The following is a 17,193-nucleotide window of genomic DNA, read 5'->3' as shown; positions in this document are numbered from 1 at the left end:
GGTTCGATGCCCCCCGTGAACTTGCATGTCCGAAAATAGTGCGCGCTTACCCACAAACATACATAACATACATAGATATCCATTCCTTTAGCGCGATAAGCAACCTCTCTACATAATGCTGCGCGCATCCAGTCAGCATCACAGCCAGTTAGGGCGACTGCAGTCAGCTCGTGATGCAATCACCTCCTCGGCTCTACGAGCATAATGCATGAATGGGTGCGGTGTATGTGCCGGTGTGATGCGCGCACTTGTGTAAATATGTATGTAGTAGGTATGCTGCGCTGTGCTAACGCAAACATACTTACATATGGACATACACAATCTGTTGTGCGGCATACCTAGTATATTATTTCACTGAAATGTGGCCGCGGCAATGTGGATGTAAACAAGACAACAGCACTGGATGGCAACGGTGGCATTGGATTTGTGTGTTTATACATAAGTATATATACATATTTACAATTATTTAAATATGTTAAAGTGGCATTGTGGCGTTGAAGGTGGCACATGAAATAAATAGTAGACATGTATGTATGTATGTAATTTAGGCGGAAAAATATTATGACATTTTAATTGAAAAGCATTATACATGCATACATACTATGGGTAAACCACTGATCATCTGGGAAGTAGAAAGTATTATCTAGAAATTATCCAGAAATGAGTATTATCTAGCAATTAGGCGAGGAATTGCATGCGGTGGTCTTAGTAAAATGATTATAAAACCTATCAGCAAATCATATGCAACATGAAAAGTAAGTAAATATTAGCATAAAAGTTATATTGTTTTAAAAAATTGTATTACAGCGCACGCTCGATAATCTGACCTAATTAAAACCAAGGCAGTTCACATTATCGAAAGTGTTCACATAATGGAATGCTCCAAAAGAATAGGATAATACGTATTTATATATTGGAATTTACATTTTATTCATGTTTTCATTACATATACATTTTTACGTAACACATATTACACAAAATCTAGGTTTTATTTAAAAAAATCAGTCATCCTTTTCTGTATCTTCTGCGATTCTAAAAGTTGGAGCACAGCTTTCTCTCTGAGACGTCTTAGTACATTTACATACATCATTTGGATCGACGTCTTCATGACCAGCCCACTTTATCGCCTTGTTGAAAATTTCAACTGCTTCAGTCCGCTTAATTTTCTCCTCTACCTGCGATACGCTGCCTTCATTGGAAACGTCTTCTTCTTCATGCTCGTCATTTGCATTATCATCTTCAATATCTTCGTTCCATTCATGAACGCCTGGTAGCGTTAATTCAGCCTGAAATGGTTAATAAGAAAATCATTTTCAATAACCTGCATATCTTTGTGCGATTCTGCGAAAACCTCAGCATTCAAACTGTTAAGGAGATCGGCGGTATTGCTCATCAAGGCGCGAAGTTCAGCTCCCCATTATGCTTTTAAAACTGCGAGCGAAACACTATCTTCGGGATCGTCATCATCTGCCGTAAAATTTAAAATATTTTTCCAGCAATTAGTTAATGTTACTTCGCTGACACGACTCCAAGCGGCGTCCAAAAGATTTATAGCTCTTCGTAAAGTAATTTTTTTCATCGAATCGAGTAAATTGGAGCTTGTAGCTGCTATTGAGGCTAAAAGGCTGTTTCTGTAATGCAACTTTGTGATCTTTATGGCATTTTGATCCATTGGTTGGATGAGGGGAGTAACGTTTGGTGGCATAAACCTCCGTTGCCAGATGAGCTTCATTTGGATGAGAAGGAGCGTTCTCGATTAGGAGTAGAACTTTAATTGGCAAACCTTTCTCCTTTAAAAATGACGTTACCTAAAAAACAAATTTAAAAGAAAAAAGTTAACAAAATACAAAATAAATCCTCACCTGTGGAACGAAGGACTCATGAAACCATTCCTTGAAAACAGCCGACGTCATCCAGGCGGATTTTGAGCTCTTATAGTCTGTGGGGCATTGAAAGTTTTTAAAGCAGCAGTGGATTCTTTGCCTTTCCAATTACCAAAAGTTTCAGTTTATGAGATCCAGTGGTGTTTGAGCAACATAAAAACGTGATTCGCTGCTTTTCCGACTTAACGCCTGGGGCTCTCTTTTCCATACTGAACAAGTACGTTTTTTCAGGCAAAAGTTTCCAGAATAAGCCTGACTCATCAGCATTATATAACTAGTCGTTACACAGCTCCAGTTCGGCAATGAGTTTGGGAAGTTTAGGGAAGGTCCTCCTACATACAGTTTTCTATTTTTTCTTATTATCAGATAGAAAAATTTATATCTCGCTTCCAACTACTTGAAAAAATATTTTGTTCATTAGATTTTGTAGGAAATTGGATGTTCTACAAAAAAGGTCTTCCATGATTTTGTCGGAAACCCAACCGTTTAAAAGATATTAACAGTTAAAGTTTGATTATCTTTGGGAAATTTTTTTATTTCTTATTAATTTTATAACTCAATGAAAAAAAAAAAAATTATTATGTATGATGAAACTCATAGTTTTGTAGGAAATTTACTGATATAGTAGAAAACTGTATGTAGGAGGACCTCCCCGTTACAATTAAAAATTCATATTTGCAGAGGCTTTCTTAGAGGTGCCTAGGAACATATTTTTCCGAGTACCAATCGAAAAAAAAAATTTTTTGAATCACCCTAATACATATGTATGTGTATATGTATCTACCATAATGCTTAAATTGGATCGTTAAAATGATAGTCGAAAGAACGCCTAATCGCAAGCACCCACACTTAGATCATTATTAGGTTCATTTCGCTTCTAGCTGGGTCCCATCTGAACACTATTCAATACTTTTCGAATTAAATGGACTTCTTAATTTAAAAGCTTACTTGGTGCATTCTGCTAATGTCACAATTCCTACCTGTCAGATGGATTTGTAGTAATTTAATTTGAAGCTACCTTAAATTGCTTCTGTTTTTTGGTTTTCATATTGACAAATTGATTTACATACATATGTATATGTATGTACTTATGTATGTATTTCTCCGTCGGTACTACGAAAATTCCATTATTGGTAAATTATTTGAAAAGTAATTGTATTATTGTTTCACGTTTTATAAATAAATAAATAAATAAATTATTTTCTGTCGATAGAATAATATGCTTTATTTCTCTGAAGAGATCTCTTTTTTCCGTAGCTTTTCTTATCGGATTTGTTTCAAATCATTAATTACCTATCCTTACATTACCTGCTATACAGGTAGCTCAACGAAAAATGATAGAAAATTGGGGAAATAAGGAAGTAGAAGAAATCTGTGTAAACAAACTCAGTACAAATTAACTACAGCCTGCCACATACTAGGATTCGATGAAGATTGCTTGCTTCTAATATTTGAAGAGTTCTCTCTTGTCGCTCTTTAACGCATCAGGTGGTGAACACATAGAGAGCGACACGACATCACTCTTATTTAACCTACTTATGCTAGGAGCGCATACAAAATATGAGTTGCAGTATTCAGTTCCATAGAGCATTTCCCCGTTAGCTTCTCATGCTCGACAATGCTTTCAGACATTTGCACTTTGTTTATAGCTGGAACTTACAGCTTGTAAAACGCTAACACAATATGAATGGCAATTAGAGCTCGGGGACTTGGAACTCTTGGCGCATAAGTTGCTAGCAATGACATATTGTTGACACATTCATCAGTTCAAAAACGCGTTGCCGCATTGCATTAGCGGTGAAGTCAGTAGCGTCGGTGGCAGACTGCTGCAGCAGGCAGGCGCCATTTTACCTTAGCAATGACAGAAGCGACGGTGGAAACTGAAGTCGCCACAAATGCAACTGGAAGCAACGCACAGCATACATGGATTTATAGGTACTTTTACAAAATCATACAAATGAATTTAACAGCTTCTCCGACCAAAAGCCAACGGAACGGTTGAGCCAGTAGACAGCAGAGCCGCAAGACCGAATGCGAAAACTACAACCGTTAAATATGTCAGTATGCATGTATGTATGGATGTCAATGCATACATATGCATGAGTGTTTTCTTGAGGGCAAGCGGCAGCGCTCATAAAAGATGTGCAGCAGAAGATGCCAGCATGAATACGAGTAAGTTTCCTGCTGGCTGGCATTGTGAGGCAAATGTGTGTGCGTAATCAGATAAGTAAGTGCATGTGTTTGTGTGAAGAAATGTATGACTTTTTCAATGTTTGTCCACAGTAAACTATTACCTACATATGAATTAATTTGAGCTCAACCCTGTACATGCATACGCACATGCATACACACATGCCATGCGCATACTTTGAAGGTAAACATTTTGTGGCACGTTGCGAGCGAGCACATTGGCATTGCATTTGTTACTGCTGAAACCACCGTCACTTCAACTCGAGCCACCACCTAATTCTGTTCACCTCCGCTCATCATGCTTCGTCTCTGCACGTATGACTTTCAATACTGCAGCAATGGAGCCGACCAGCCACCTCAACCAGCAGGCAGTTTTTTACTTTTGTTTATTGCTATGAGCGCTCGTCTTGCTGGGGGGCTTCTTATGGCGCTCGAAGTGTTGAAATGTGTTGCTGCTTTGGCTATGCCTAAGTACCCGGTAGAATGCCAAAAAAGCAGTGCCGAGTGTTGAAAGAGCGTTGTAGAAGCCGCAAAGGGCTGGGGGTTGGGCTGCACCATTGTATAAGAATTGTATGTAGTTGCAATGTTACATATGCACACGCATACTTATATACACACATAAGAGCATCTGTAGTCACATGTGCTGCTGCTGCTGCAGTGCAGCGCTGTCTGAGCAGAATTTTGCATGTGGCACGTACATATGCATGCATGTACACTCATACATACATACATTGAGAGGCGCTACGTGTCTTTGACTGTGGGGGCAATCGTGCAACAAGTTGGGGCAACCAGCGCGGCAGCTAGTGGTTAACGGGGCAGCTGCAGCTGTCTGCCACTATTGTGGCGCAATACAGGAGCTACGGCCTGTCGTTGGCTTGTGGTTGCAGCCTGCTGCAAACTGCCTCCTGTTGCCTATTCACACAGCCTACAGTGCGCCCCTCTGGATCTTCTACACAGTACAGCCAGCGTTGAACACAACTTCGCTGCTTCTCCTGCTTGTTATTGCTGTCGCTTGACACGTTAAGTTGCATGTGACTTTTGTACTTCTATTCTATTATTTTGTTATATTTAATTGTAAGTTTGTTGTCGTTGTTTTCGTTACTGTTGCTGCTGTGCCTTTTATGCGGAATTGAGTTCATTTCAATTTCGGTTTCAACTGAGGTGTTTACGCATACACACACTTATGGTTAGAGAATAAATATGTAAATGCGAGTGTCTCTCGCTTGAAATCTATTTAAATTGAGGGTGTAAAATGCGGAGCGTCAGCAAGTGGTGTTTAATTTTCGTCATGTGCGTCGAGTTAGCATGAAAATCCAGCGGCTGATTTTAGTAAGGAAGGCGAATTCAGAGGGGAAGTTTTGAGGAGTTCAACAAAATTACAGATCAACACATCAAAGTGAAACTCACGTCAGTTTCGTAAAATATTACCGTTGATGTTGTCAAAAGTGTGCTTTAAGTTTATTAATGAGTATACATACAATGTATGGTACAAATGTACATACATATACAGTTACATACATATGTATTGTATAGATGTATTTATTGAAATAGCTGTGTTTGACTCTGCTGATGGCATTGACCTTCTTGCACATAAACAATTTTTACGACCAACTGTTCCACGATTAAATTTTTACCTCATGTAGTATAACAAAATAGGAAAAAACCTTAAGTTCGCTTGAAACGAAGCTGTTATATTATCCATAAAAAATTAGTTTCCATAGAAAAACTTGATTTTGATCGGTTACTTTGTATAGCAGCTTTATTCTTTAGTGATTCTATCTGAACAATTTATTCGGAGATTGCACCATTGGTTTTGGGAATCAGCCATGCTATATTTCTTGAAGATGTCTCGTTAAATAAAGAAGCGCTTTTTTACAAACACTTGATATAGATTGTTCAGTTCGTATGACAGCTATCGTGATCCCATATCGGCAATTCCGACAAATGAGCAGCTTTTTGGTGCGAAATTTCTGACCTAAAGAGTCCGAAGCACAAATTGAAAGAAATTGCACACCATAACGTAGCACCTAGATATATGTATGTATGATTGTATCAATATACGCTGACGACAACATACGACGACAATTTATTTTGTTCAGTGGGACTCATGGACTTAAGACAAATTTAAATTATTTGTTTTGAATCTCGGTCAGACTAATGATAGAACAAAGCATCATATGAATATCGACATAGCGCTCTGTTGATGCGCATAATCTCAAATCCTCTTAGTTCGCATTAATGAAGAAAGGTATGACATCCGCAATGTTGCTACAGTACTCTTGCCTAAACTGCTGAGATAGTTCTGTCAGCATTGGTCATTCTGACACCATTTTTCGGACCAAATACCTTAGCCAGAGAGAATAACTGAATTTATTCTCTTGCGATCTAATCCGGCCTGAAGCACTTATTTGAAGTAGCTCTGTGCCAGAAATTATGCGGATACACACAAAGTGCACTCTGAAGCTGTAGATATACTCTCACTATATTGGCAGTACGCTTTGCTTGAAAAGAGAGAGCTCGAGACAAAAATGTGGATTTCTTATTTCAATTTGTTTACTTGTAGAATATGCGCCAGTTTCAAATTTAAAAGTCTTCTGTTGCCCAAGAAAATTTAAAATAATTTTTATAACTGGCTCACTGCTTCCTTCAGACTGGATAAGGAAGCGAAGCGTATGGGTTTGGTTGTGAACGAGGACAAATGAAATATCTCCTGGGATCAAACAAAGAGTCATTGCATTTGGCACTTGGCCCACACGTTTCACGCCGTAGATAATTTCGTCTATCTTGAAATCAATATCAACACAAACAACAAGATCAACCTTGAAATAAAAAGCAGAATCTCTTGATGCTACTTTAGACTGAGTAGGCAACTAAAAAGTAAATTTCCCTCTCGACAAATAAAGACCAAACTCTATAAGTTCCTCATCATTCCCGCCCTGCTATATGGTGCGGAGGTATGGACAATGATAGGAGTGTTCCGGAGACAGGTTTTGTGGAAGAATTATGGTACTTTGCGCATTGCTAATGGCAAATACAGCAGTCGATGGAATGTTTAGCGGTCTACTCCTTTGGAGAGGTCAGGTGTAAAACGATCTGGCTGAACTTGGTATCTCGAATTGGCGCCAAAAAGTGAAAACTCGACTATTGCCGCGTAAGCAGTGTTTACGGCATAAATAAGAAGAAGAAAGTCACACTAATAAGGGCCAATTATTTTGTTGACGGAGGGTTTTCAGTTTTTCACACACTGTGATATGTGATTGTGATATTAAGGAGGATTACATCACGTTAATTGCGAAGATTGTGGCGCCCCTTTTTTGTGAATTGGGCAAAACACACTTAAGTTCCAATCAGCGGGCTTGCTTTCATCCGACCATATCTTGCAAAGAGGCCCCTTTCCAGTTCTTCGCCGTCGTATTTGAATAGCTCGGTCGGTAATCCATCTGGCCCTACCGCTTTGTTGTTCTTCAAGCGGATAATTGCTATTTGAACATCATCATTGTCGTGCAATGGAACACCTATAACATCGTCCTCGCTTGGGGAATAGTTTTCGCTATCTTCAGATGTTACACTTTCACTGTTGTTCAGCAGACTGGTGAAGTGTTTCTTCCATAATTTCGAAATGCTCTGAACATCAGCCACTAAATCACCACTTAGGGTCCTACAAGAGTGTGTTTCGGTCTGGAAATTTTCCGTTGGTGGCCATATTTTTTCGTAGAATTTTTAAGTATTGCCCCTGTCGGCCAGCTTCTCAATCTCTTTATACTCACACATTTTGGGCTATTTTTTGTTTGCATGTCAATCTCGCTTCCCTCTTCAACTTTCGGTATTTATCCCATCCCATCTATTTTGATGCTTGGAAATCAAAGGAAAAATGTCTTCAAGTCGTTATTTTCATATAAAATTAAAGAAAAATTGTGCAGATCAGTGCACTATAGCATATAACTGCTATACAAACTGAACGATCAAAATCAACTTCTTTTATGGATTCACTTTTATTTGTGAAGATTATGTAATATTCTACTTACACGGTACACAAATTTATAGTTACATACATACATATGTATTTACATACATACATACATACATGCTCGATGTCAAGTCGGAAGAGGTTGTCATGACTCGCAATAATACTTTTTATTTATTAGATAATAAAATAGTGGATATGCGATATAATTATCGAGAAAAACAAAATTTTGCCCTCTACCTTGGGACTCCCTAATCCTCGCGTTAAACAATTTTTTGCAGCTGCCTTTATTTATAAGACCCGAACTGTTTTTTTTTTACTGGCGTTAATTATCTTAACATATCACACGGCTCAAAACAAAAGAGCAGTGCGTCCATATTATCCACAAATAAATGTACATTTACATATGTATATATTTATGTATATACATAGGTGCATACTTACATACCTACAAGTTGCTCTTGAATCTTTCTTCATTGTTCTAACTTCGGTTGTAGCGAGACGAATTGTGATTGATCTGCGCGAGACGTGTTTGTTTCCACCATGAACTGCCATGGACTGCATGCATTCCGACATGCCACCAAGGTGAATCATATCGGTGCAATGTTATCTAGAAGCGCGTTGTGAGGCTTAAGTGATGATAAAAAATTCCAAGTAAGCTGCTGGCATGCCTTTCTACATACATATACTTATGTGTGTATTTATACATATGCATAGATACATATGTACATATTTATAATATGAAAATTTAAACGTATACATATGTATATAAATGTGTATGAATGACATATTGACGTGTTTAATGCGTATACATATAGCTTGACTAGTTAAAGGTCCAGCTCGAGAGATGTTTGGCTTTACTTGCTTTCGTTGACTTTTCTTATGTACTTTGAATGCTTGTATGACCAAATAAATGTTTTGAACGCTGTCAAAGGACGGTTGCCACTTAATATCTTGTATGTGTATCAAAACGCCAAACAAAACATTAGTAATACGAGTAGTTTAAGTATTTTTTTAAATTTAATTTGAAGTAGTTTTTTGTCACAATATACACATATCCGTATAAGCCGATTTTTCCCCTTCCTAATGAACTGATAATTTTCAAAATCGGTGATAGTTCAAAATTGGACCACTTGAAGTGGTTTGAACCAGTTACAAAATCTATTGTCAAAAGCTCTGGCAAATAGAACATAGAGCTATTTGAAACTTCAAGCGCTTGAAGCAAGAGTACGTTTGGTCTCGTTTCATACTTACATATGTTCTGATTAGATCTATTCAGTTTTGACAGTTCTCACAGCAAATATGTAAGTAAAGCCAGCCAGCGTTAGGCTAGGCCCTTAAGGGGTATATAGTATATATCCGTACATGTTTTTTTTAATTTTTTTTTTCAATATGTTATTTTATTTTTTAAGGAAGGGGCAATTTGTAGTATGGCAGTTTTTAATTTTCTAGGATGTACATATTCACATGCACTTGAATTCAATGCAACTCCTTGGCTACTATTGCCACAGCATTGTCGTCAGCGTATCCGATTATTTTAACTTCTTTCGGTAGAGGAAGCCGCAATATTCCGTCACATAAGATATTCCATAGCATTGGGACCAGTGTGCAGAATTGAATGCATTTTTCACATAAACATACACTTTAAAATCTTTATTTGCTATTTCGGGCAGCGCGCCCCCGCCCGAAAAAAATCTCGCATGAGCAAGTCGAAGGAGAAAACGATGATTATTGCCTTTTTTGATAGCCGTGGAATCGTCCACAAAGAATTCGTTCCACCGGGAAAACTGTGAATCAAGTCTACTATTGCCAAGTACTCGAAAGATTGCGAAAAAGAGTCAACAGGGTGCGCCCAGACATCGCTCGTTCGCCGTGTGACTTTTTTTGTTTCCTAAAACAAAATCGGTGGTCAACGGAACCCATTTTGAGTCGATTGCGGACATCCAGGCGACCGTGACTAGGGTACTCGCGGACATCCCAGTCGAAGCGTTCCAGAAATGTTACGAAGCATGGAAAATGCGCTGAAATCGCTGTACAGCTGCCCAAGGGGACTACTTTGAGAGGGATGGCAGAGTTGTAGAATAATTTTCAAATATACGGTTTTTATGGAATCAGTCTCGTTACTTAATTGTCATACCTCGTAACATGCACAATGGTCGATATCCACTGGGATCTCCAAACCTTTTGTTTGGTTTCTGTAACAAGACCGAACGCTGTTGTTTCCATATTTTTGCTAAAATACCAACTGTAAAAGCACTTTGCATATATTGTACTATTAAAGCGTTTCTATATCCGTATGTGTGTACTTATGTGTTCGTGTGCATGTAAATGTTGTTTAAACCCTCATATACTCGAATTCTGACGCCAATGCAATTGATGATGTTCAACAACTGACACACAAAATCACATTTTGTCAACTTAATAAAACTGTAAGTAGAATTCTGAGCAGCAAAGGCATTACAACAATAAAAATAAAAGACACACGAAGAAAAACAACTAGTTACATAGGAAATTCATGAAAAATTGATAGTCTCGAGGCAGGCAAACGATTCCTGCATACAAACGCTCACACCTGTGTATAGTTATATGAGCATAGTGAAATAAAGAAGCAGTCGAGAGAATAACGCTTGAAGAGCTGAAGAAAGCGCAGAAAAGGAGTCTGCAGTGGCAAGGAATATTTTCTGTAGGCATCTCGTAGACATATGCACATACATACATAAGTATGTAAGGGTATCTATCCTCAAACAAATGCATAGATTCACACATCTAATAGCAACTAGTGCAAGCACTGCCGAGCAGCTGAAAGCAAGTACAGCGTCAACTTTTATTCAGGCTCCAAGAATATTGCACTTTTGCCATGCAGACAAACTATTCAAATACACAACAACAAAAACTGGCGCAAACTACGACAGTCAGGCGTAGCATGGGTTGCAAATACACCAAGCCTGCATTAGGACGGCGTTGCTATCCTTGAAGCAATAGCAGCAGGGGCAGGAGCTGCACCCTTCCAAAGGCCGGCATGTCAGCGACAAAGCGTGGAACGGGGTTAAGCATACACAGCAGACGATTGTACGACGGGTTGCATGCACTAAAGCGGCTGGTGAGGCAGTGGAGCCGGAAGTAATAGCAGTAAAGAGTGTAGTTTACAGGAATGAGCAAGGAATTAGAGCAGTTCTGTGTTGGCCTAAAAAGTAAGTTGTTGTTGCTGTTATTTTTTTTTTGTATTTATGTTGCCTACTTCTCTTCGTTGTTCAATGGCATGCTGACAGTACGATTATTTGGCTGTTTTATCGATTATTTATACACACATTATGCACAATAAACATGTGGGTTCATAAAAAATTATATTTGATATGAATATACATACATAAAACACTTAAAGTTATATTATCGTATTATCTCGATTTACCATGATACATACAAGCACTTTAGAGGCTACTAAGTAAGCCCCCACATATGTACTTATTTTCAAAATGTGGCGAGCGCTTAATTTAATTAAATGTTGGTTAGACTCTTCAAACAAAATAAAGCAATACTTAAATGAAGTATCGACCAAAAAAGTGTGCTTCAAAATTCTGAACAAAGTAGAAATTGACTTCAAAATTGCTGGCAATGTCGATGGATCTATTGACACGAAATGAAATTAGCTTCGTATTAAGCGAGAAGAACACCTAAACTATAAATCTTTATATCATCACTTTGGAATCTTAGCTGATAGCATCCGTTAAAAACTTTTGACAGATAAAATTTTTTAGGACTCTTAGATTTCCATTTACAACAAAGCCCGTTCCATGAAACCAGATTTCTTAGATGGCTTCTCTTCGGTATTGGTGGTTGATAATTCCGTGCTTTACCTTCTTGGTTCTGCCGTTTTACAACAATGCATTGAGGTTCGTTCAGACACAATATGTTGGAGCTCTTCTTCTGCACTGTAACGCAGTGAAGAAACGGAGCAGAAAATATACACTAAACAATGGCCTAACCACTACTTCAGATGTGGGCAGGGAGCTTGTGCAAACGATTTAATTTTAAGAATTCTGGAGCGCCATAATTATCTGAACCTGCCGATATCAAGAGAAATGCAGCAAATTTTTTCAATGCTTACATAATCTGTTACGAAAAACAATGGTCGCGATACAGTCCACGGCGTCTCGCAACATTTTTATAATAATTTCTTGACTCTTCACGATACTGGTGGTCGCGGAGTGCTTGCATGCCAAAAGCTTTTGTAGGGGGCTGACGGCTACAGACTAAGAGGCAAAGCGAATAGCACCAACAGCCAGATGACAACAATAACAAATGTCTGTCGTCTGTAACTGATGTCGTTGTGAATTTTATGGATTGTTCCGAGTTACTGGTTCCAATCTACCAGCATACACACACACACAAAGGCACCTACAAGGACACAAATATTTGCGCAGTGTTGCTAAAGCTTTTGCCGAGCTGTTTGTTGCTGTTGAACTCACTTGAAATGAATTTTCACAGCATTGCATGTTGTCTGGAAGTTTTGAAATAGCTGAATGAGGTCGAGTCGTTGGCGGCAGCAGTGCCGGTGGTCGGTGGACGGTGTCGGCAATGGCATTGTTGCGCTGCATACTCGTCTTGTCGATCCTGGCAGCTAAACCAAGTGGCATAGTAGGAGCTAACTTAACGTTGGCAATGTACACATTTATCTTTATTTCCAACACGAACGGCAAAGGCAACAACTCGAAGTTATTACATTGTGGCTCAGGTTAGAACGGCAAATTTTTGCTGGCGTTGGTGGCGAACTGCGTCTACGTAAAAATTTTCTGCTCGCTATGTTAAATGTTCACATGTCTGTATGTACATATATTCAAATTAGATATATATATGTGTGTATGTAAGAGTATCTTCCTCCATTTCTTTGTCTAATAGGTAACATATCTCTCTTAGTTATTTGGCGCTTATTCATAGCCGAATATATTGAAATTTATTAAATGCTAAAGTTTGTTGGACGAAAAAACGGTACCTATGTACATATGTGTATACATGAGAGGGATTATTATAAAACATACATATGTATGTGTATACGTTTCTATATACAAATTTATATGTATGTATGTTTAAGCATATACAGTATACTTTTTTGGAATTGGGGTTCTTGTTAGTTTTGGTGAAACCACTCGGAATGCGTAACTTTTAATATGTTTGTTTGTATATTTAGATATAAAAATCTTGACCTTAGCTCTTTTTTTAGCTGCAGGAAACGATTGAATGCAACACATGGAGTTAACAACAATAAGTGCGTGTTTGTAACCTCTCTTCCGAGATATCGGCAAGAAACTTTCGACTGAACCTTCCTAAACAAAGCCTTGCATTCACAATGCAGATATCCTATAGTGTGTTCTTGTATTGTGAAATGGATTATAGGTCCACTAAGAGATAAAGGCGTTCTTAATCAGAGTTCTATCATTCATTTCTTCGACGTATTCAAATTTAATGTTTATTTGGGCTGAAATAAAATGAAATCCTTAATCGTAAGTAAAAGGAACGGACCCGAATTTTTTACCGGCCAAGGACTGTCAACTCGGAAACATTCCCAGAAATTACTTCAAGAATGTTTTATGTTGCAATAACAACAACAACAAGGATTCTCCATCCTCCCACTGAATACTATTCAGTGCTTCTTCGTGACTTTTTGCTACAAACTTGACTCATATCGTTCCGCCACCAATAAAGTATTTATATTTTATAAACAAATTCATCTTACTTTTGGATAACATCCCAAACAATTTTTCAAACCACCTCATTGCATTATCTAGAATGAAATGTTCGGAAAATTTCAGGACCTTTTTTTCACTGAACTTTCAATTTCCTCTCAAACAGCGGCTAATAAGTCTTGAAAATTAATTAAACGCGCTGAGTATTAAATATTCTCCGAGAGAAATATGTCAATTAAGAGAAAACATGTGGTTAGTTAGAAATTACAGAAGTTAACGGTATAATACGACGCAACACAGTTCCGAAAACAAAAATAAAAAATCGAAGCATAAAAAGTCAACTAACTGTCATTTAAAATAAAACGCCAAAAACCGCACGTGTCAAGCAAACGGAAAGCAGCGTAACGAATTCATTCTACAGCAACATTACCACGACGCGCTGTGACTCACCTGAAGTGTTCACTGCCCGCTCATTAGAGCAATCGTTGCTTTGTCGAAGTGGAATTTCGCATATTCACCCGTGTATATTGTATTTTGTGTATTTGTATGCCATTGCTAGTTATGGTAATGTTTCGCTGTAATTTTACGCGTTTGTTATTGTTTTCGCTTTTTTTGTGCTCTATTTCATTAATATAGCCTTTGGGTTTTCCGCTTAATTTGTCGTCATTCCACACCTTTGTCAGGTAAGGTGTAAGGCACGACAAGTAATATATACGTATTAATATGTATGTGAATATGCATGTACATATGTATGTACGTATTTACATATACCGTATATTTGTTTGTATTCAGTTATTGACGCTTGTTGATAGGCCAAAATAAGGGAGCCGCTTTTCAGCGTAAATTCACGCTACTCCACGCACTTCACAAATAGCAAAATTTCTGAAGGTCAATAGTAATTACTTAGCGAAGCGAAAAAAGTCAGAGTTCATACTTATGTATTAACAGTGCAGTTGAACGACCATGACGCCGAAACCAAAGCGTGCAAGTGCGAAAAGTACAAAAAATTACTTTCAAATAAACAAATATACTCGTATACGGTCATGGAGAGCGTGACACAAAGCGCTCCGAATATTCATAAATTTTTAATTTGTCACACAGGTACACACATACATATGTATATAAGTATGTATGAGGCGTAGCTACTGTCTCAAGATGAACCAAGCGACCCAGCACCGCCTTAGTGAAGGCAGAAGAGATATGTACATACATATGTATTTTTTATTGATTTCGTTGACGACAGTCAGTTCTACGCAGCTGAAACAGACCCCGGTTTTCATCGGAATTTTCTTATTTTACCTCAGTGGGATTCCATATGAAGTTTTTTTGTTGGCTCTTACAGCCAACAACGAATTATACTTTAATATTTTATGCTTCAGCATATTCTTCAGATATGGCGTCCTATGATAATGTTGGCGTAGCGCAAATATTCATCTTCCGGAAGTTTCAAAATTTGAAAAGTACTATTTATGGCAAACTATTAAAAGATGTTAATTTAATTGTGTGAAAAATATAAAAATACCGAAAACAAAAATCAGTAAGTAAGGGTTAAGTTCGGGCGTAACCGACATGTTAAACTCTCGCAAAGTTCCTTGCCGGAAAAATACTATCAGGTGTTGGGGAGATTTTATATTGTAAAATGTTGCGGAAGAATGAAACATTCATTATTGTGCTAAAGGGTACAATGGATTTATTTGGTATCCTATTAACTTATATTAGAGTTGTTAGTTTAATTTAGTCTCATTACTATATTTTGCTTCATATCAGAGATATTGCTTTTAAATTTAACCTAGTTAACCCAAATCTGATATAAAGATAACTAAATAGGCTAAATCTAATATGTATATTGGGAATATGAAGAGAAAATGTACCGGCGAAACGAAAATCACTATTAAATAAAATAAGTTTAACCCCGATCTAGACCGATTTAATCCACATTTAGTACCACATTATCTTTATGAAAATATTGACTAACATAAAGTCGAAAATTATTATAGCGGGTGTATATGCGCTGAGGGAAGTATTTATCCGATTTCATTCCGTTTTGGCAATACGGCATACCATTACTAGGAAATACATATTATTTTCAAAAAACTATACTCTATGACTTTCATTACTGTACCTCACAGATTGACCAATATTTTCGGGAAAAAACATTGAACTTAAAAACTTATGGTTCGATTTCGACTATATCCGGACGTAAGATGGCATACTTTAGGTGTTAGTGGAATAATCATATAACATTTAAAATTGTGATATATGAAAAGTAGGCGTAGTTGTATCGGGGTACAAAATTAGTGAGAAATCTTTAAGTAGTTTAGAGATATATAATTTCAGCCAAAAAAGGGCGTGTAAAATTTTATGTCTCTGACGCATTTCTTTACTTTGTTATCGCTCTATTAGTAGCTTTCGACATAACTTTTCTATGGAAAGTGGTCGGTCGATTCAACCGATTTTCACAAAAATAAAGAAATTTTCAGCTAGTTTGGTTGGAATACCAAAATATTTTAGGGAATTTCTAATACAAGAGAGCCATCGACTTCGTAATTTTCAAATCAATTGACGTGTTTTGGAATTATCACTACATATGTATATCAAAATACTATACGCACATGCTATATGTACATACGTTAGCTTGCACAGATTTTGATAAATCCATTTTGGTCATAGCTTCAGTGGCGATAAAGCTGAGCTAAACTAAACTGAGCTGACACATACATATGTACATATACAATATGTATAAGCATTGCTGATTATCTACGAAATATGCAAAAGCGAATTCATAACTACGATTGCAGTGACCAAACCACCAACTCATACATACACACATGCGCATAAATAAGTTATTAATAGATATTTCGTTGGTTAAGTAGCTGCCTGGCTCCGGAGGCCGGACATCAGCTAGCCTCCATGTCTTACTGGAGTTATTCTATAAGAGGTGTGTTTTATTTGACCAGCAAATTAAGCTATTAGCTTATTTTGTATGGAAGACTTAGATAACATAATTATGTTGGCTTGTCATAAGCTATCATAGATTGTATGATTTTTTTTTTATTTACAATAGCTATGACTTTTCCAAAAAAAAAGTAGTTGGCCATAACGATTAAATTTATTATGTAGTAATTTAATATCCCGCTTACAAATTGAAGAATTCGAACTAATCTTTTCTCCATATCAGAAAATTTGAAACAAATTGAATATCAGCTGAGCAAAAATATGAAATAAGGTAAGTGCGTTTTATTTGTCCATGATTTAGCTATTAGCTATTATTTCGAAACCGACACCGAGATCTATCCCAGGCGGGACTGCTGCTCCTGTGGCGATGAAACCGTCGCTGGGTAACTGCAGCAAAAATACCAAAACCCATTAAGAGTCTTCTCATCAGGTAGTAGGATGGGAGAAGCCGGCACAAACCCGCCGACAAGAGAAGTAGTGAAGGGTGGCCTTCATACACGGCAGAATCGCCAGTAATATC

The sequence above is a fragment of the Bactrocera dorsalis genome, chromosome 4 (assembly GCF_023373825.1).
Source record: "Bactrocera dorsalis isolate Fly_Bdor chromosome 4, ASM2337382v1, whole genome shotgun sequence".
Lineage (NCBI taxonomy): Eukaryota > Metazoa > Arthropoda > Insecta > Diptera > Tephritidae > Bactrocera > Bactrocera dorsalis.
This window is presented reverse-complemented; position numbering follows the sequence as displayed.